The sequence below is a fragment of the Lactuca virosa genome, chromosome 4 (assembly GCF_052849685.1).
Source record: "Lactuca virosa cultivar CGN04683 chromosome 4, Lactuca_virosa_CGN04683_v6, whole genome shotgun sequence".
In the NCBI taxonomy this organism is placed as follows: Eukaryota; Viridiplantae; Streptophyta; class Magnoliopsida; order Asterales; family Asteraceae; genus Lactuca; species Lactuca virosa.
In genome coordinates, this window is record NC_136429.1 from 451,695,695 (window position 1) to 451,700,585 (window position 4,891).

The following is a 4,891-nucleotide window of genomic DNA, read 5'->3' on the forward strand; positions in this document are numbered from 1 at the left end:
GCTGAGACGTAGAGCCGAAGGACAGGGAAGAAAATAAGTCGCAACTCCGAGTTGCGAACAGCAGCAGCAACAGGAAGAAAGAAGGAGAGTAGAATTGTGGTGGCAGCGGACACCCCCGGTTATCGCGTAGTCGACTTACCTTCACCGGAGGGCAGCTGTGACGATCAACGGCGGCATTAACGGAGGAGTTGGCGGCACCGAAAGTGAGGGTGGCGGCTGGAGAGACAAGTAGGGTTAGGGTTTGGTAGCGATGGCTTTAAACGGGAAGGAAGGTGTCACCGGGTTCAAGTCTTGTATTCTTATTAAACTCGTGGGTCATATGCCAATTTCAGTCCTCCCTTTCTTGGGTTGGGAATTGATGACACGAAACGACAAATATTCACGACACGACAAATATACACGACACGACAAATATACACGACACGAAACGAAATTGGGACGAAATTGAAATTCGAATTCGTGTTCGTGTCAAATATAAAAAACAAGACGTCGTGTCATGTCGTGTTCGTGTTCAAAATTCGACACGAAATTGACACGATTTAGCATTTGTCGGTCGTGTTTTTCGTGTTTGTCGTGTTACGTATGATTAAATATTAATTAAATAAATTAATTGTTATATTATGTCATCTTTTTCGTGTCATGTCGTGTTTGTTGTTTTTTAATCGGTTCGTTTTCGTGTTAGTTGAAAAAAACACGGCATCGTGTCGTGTCGTGTTCGTGTTACAAAAAACCTTGTCGTGTCGTGTCGTGTCAGACAAAAACACGACACGATGGCCCGATTTGCCACCCATATCCCTTTCTCTTTTTCTTTCAAACCAAGGCCTAAATTCACTCTATAAAACCTTTTCAACTTAGGTCCAAATGATACCGAACACCGCCTGTCTTCTAAAATCTTCACAAAATAAGTCTCGAATTTACACTTTAACCCCCGAAACTCTAAATCATGTCATTCGACTCCCCGAAACCAACACCCCGATAAATATTATGGATTTTAGGGCTACTATTCATCCATTAATTTTTATTTATTTATTTATTTAATAAACGGGGTGTTACAGTTATCATCGGTAACAGGCTGAACAGGAGGAGGTAGTTGAACAATCGGAGCTGGAAGTTGAAAATTGATTTGTGCTAGATATTGTCCAAGAACAAGAGCAATGTGTGGAAATGTTAGCTACATGGCAAAGTTAAAGTGTTTATGATGCATTGCAGAGTCCAGAGCAGATTCAGTGCAATTAGCTTCCACCAACCACCTTGTGATATCACGTACGCTCCTACAAGAACAGTAGTAATAGTTGTACATTAAGAAAAAGATGTAATGATGATAAAAAAAAACCAAACAGATGCCTTTAAATAGCATTCTCAATTAGCCCTCTAAGAAAGGGGTAATTAAGCCAAACTATATGCATGTCTCAAAAGGGCAATTAAGTTATAAATTTGGATAAAAAACACCATTGAAATTTACCTTGTTTAAAAAATAGCAATGAACCAAAAAAAATGGTTCAACAAATACCATCTAACTTCATGTTTTGTTGACATGCCAAAGGTACAACTTCCATTGCAACTTTGTGCATGCAACTAAGCTTCTAACTTAAACATATGGGGGTATATTAAGAATAAGGTGGACGAACCATTTAGTCCTTGCAGTGTTACCCGGACTTAGTCATGGTATCCGTTCAACAAGCCATTTGTGACCATTTCTAATATACATGCATTTGTAACCATTTATACTCTGCATTTTCTCCCATAACTCCAAAAACATTTCAAAATCGAAATTGGTTGTTAATTCTGTAATGTAAGTCAAAGATGCACAACTATGGTCCATTTTTCCTTTGCAATGTAAGTCACAGATGCAACAATTGTATTCCATGTTGTCTCTGTAATGTAAGTTAGCTGATTTGGGGCATTCTATCTTTTGGGATAACATAGAAAGTACATTACCATTATTATTATAGTTATACATGTCTAGTTAACATGAAATGGAATAAGCCATTCCATTGAAGAATACACCGTAAAGGGCACAAGAAGAAGCAACAATTCCTAGAACATATGCTTATTCTCAGTATTATCATTTGTTATCAAACTTGTATAACAAAATAAAAGAACGAACTTATTGATTTGGATTCATCTATGGAAACTTGTTTCCTGTAAGAGTGTGGTTCCTACCGAAGACATCCTTCCCCAGATAAAGTCGTATAAGCAAGTGAAACTAACAAATTGAAATTGTCAATGATATCGCCCATTATTACTACCGGTTGACCCAAACTAAGGGTGACAATTTTCGACCCAACCTATAACCCAACACGAAAATAAACGAGTTTGGGTTAAGAATTCTAACCCGCCAACCCATATATTATATGGGTTGGGTTGAGTTACACATACACACACACATATATATATATATATATATATATATATATATATATATATAGCTAACACTCTTAAGTCCTAAATGGAATTGAATGATCGTATCGATCCATATGCGAACCTATATACTTAAACAGGTTATGCGGGTTGGGTTGGGTTGATGTTTCCAACCCGCCACCCCACATATTGTATCGGTTGGGTTGGGTTAATGCATTCTAACCCGTGAACCCGCCAACTTGAACACGACTCGATTTCCATACCTAACCCAAATGACGTTTGACGTGGTAACTCTTCAGAGAAGGAAAAGGACAGCAATGCCGAAGCCGTTTGGCTTTTCTATTTGAAAGTTTGTTAATGTATATTGTTCACTTCTTTATCACGAAAAATGACAATTTCTACCCCTCTAATTTTAAATATCGTCTTTACCCCCTCATCTTTAAACTTTTGAAATGCCACTTTCACTCTTCTATTTTCCACCCTCTACTTTTTAAAATATCGTTTTTATCCCTTCAACTTTAAACTTTGTAAAATGTCATTTTCACTCCACCATTTTTTTTAACTTTCGTGTTTACCACCGTTATATACATAATATGTTTCTCCTACAATTATTACACATCGACTTTGTAAAATATTACTTTGACTCATCGGCTTTGAAATTTGAAATTTTTGTTAAGTTATAAAAAAATATTTATTATGTGTTTGTTTTTAAGTATGTACCAATACAAATTACTTGTGTTTTTTATGTATGTGTCGGTATAAATTTAAATTTGTCTACGTTTTGAGGTATTTTTTTTTAATGTTTTCGTTCTTCGAATTTGTTTGCATTTTGACGTAAATATTTTTTACATTTTGGTGTTTATTTTTAAGCATTTTTATTGACATGGTTTTGGTCCCTAAATTTTGTCTTTTGGCAGCTTAAGTCCTCTTAAGTTTCTATGCATGACTTTGGTCCCTTACTTTTTCTATTGCTACTGAAATAATTCATCTTCTTAAATCTATTGTTGCCACCGCAACGCGCGACAGATAAAATCCTAGTTACAACAGTTGAGTCAGCCCAATATAAATTAAAAATGTATTTATGGTAAAATAGTTTTTCTCTTTTGAAAAAGGGAAATCTCCGTCAAAAGAGCTATTTATCACCGCCGTTTGCACGGACACACGTTTAGTAATAATAAAATAAAATAATTTATATTGTTGTGTTTTTTTAAGATGAGTAACCAATATATCATAAAATGATTATATACTATAAATTGTATGGTTTCTAAACATAACGAATATATTATTAGAAAAACATGACGAATATAAACAAAGATGATTTCTAAAAATTGCCCCAAAATTATCACCACATCATATACTTTCCAGATATGAGTAAGAGTAACTAGTAAAACATAAGATAATTTGTATAAACTCCCCCAAAAATTCCAAAAAACCAACACCAGTCCATTAAATAAGAATCACATCTTATTTGACCAACTTTTATCATCACATATTCACTTTATTCATTAATTAAAATTACAACAAAGATTAACTTAGCACAACTAGGTATATTAGTCGAACCAAATTGGTACAAAATTACTAAAGTTAAAAGTTAAAAAGTGTTTTGCCAATAAAGGTAAAAACATATAATTACTTGTACTCACAACTTCCCATATAAAAAAAACAAAGGTTTACAATTCAAACTTACCATATAAATGTAAGCTAAACACTATTATATTAGGTAAACGATCACTGAAAGACAGCTAAAAGACAGCCTTGAAATCATGAGCAATGTGATTAGATTTCATTAAAGAGAAGTAAAACATGTTTGAAAGTAAGAGGCTTTGAATTAATATGCAAGTAAATAAAAGAAATAAAAGTAGGATGCTTTAAACAAGTAAGTACCAAAAACCAAATCAACAATTTCAGAAATTTTACAACTTGAAGTCTATGTATACTTATTGAAGTTTGAAAACTGGGAAGGTAAAACAAGTTACAAATCAAAGCTATCCTTGATTTTTTTTTTAGTCGAATTCAGAAATAACAACATTGGCCCACAAAATGATTCAACCAAATGAAGAAGGTGATGATGATTCCTTTGTTATGGAGAGAACTTGCGACCCTTTCTCCACTGCACAAATTACAACTATACCCCTGGAGATTGCCCACAGGATTCTATCAACCCTAACTTGTGAAAAAAAAACACACCGACAAAGCTCTGTAAAGCACAAGGGCGATTTTTTCCAGAATCTTCACGAAAAAAAATCGTGGACGGCAGGATTCGAACCTGCGCGGGCAAAGCCCACATGATTTCTAGTCATGCCCGATAACCACTCCGGCACGTCCACCGATATGTAATCCTCCAGCAAGTCGTTATTCATCATAACACCGTATCAAGAAAAGGGGAAAGAGTTGTCGTTGTGTTCGATTTTTCCTAGTCGCAATCCGTGTTGAGTTTTATTAGCGGATATACCTCGATGTAATATTTATTTAAATTAGCCTAAAATCAAAATATAGTGTAAAATTATTTAAGTAAACTTATAAAAAAGAT

At 34.8% G+C, this 4,891-nt stretch overlaps 1 non-coding gene across 1 annotated transcript; it reads right to left on the reverse strand.

The window, feature by feature from the left end:
- Window positions 1-4,606: 4,606 nt before the first annotated feature.
- On the reverse strand, window positions 4,607-4,688 carry TRNAS-AGA (transfer RNA serine (anticodon AGA)). Its single transcript has one exon. It is a non-coding gene; the product is annotated as a tRNA-Ser (tRNA).
- Window positions 4,689-4,891: the final 203 nt, after the last annotated feature.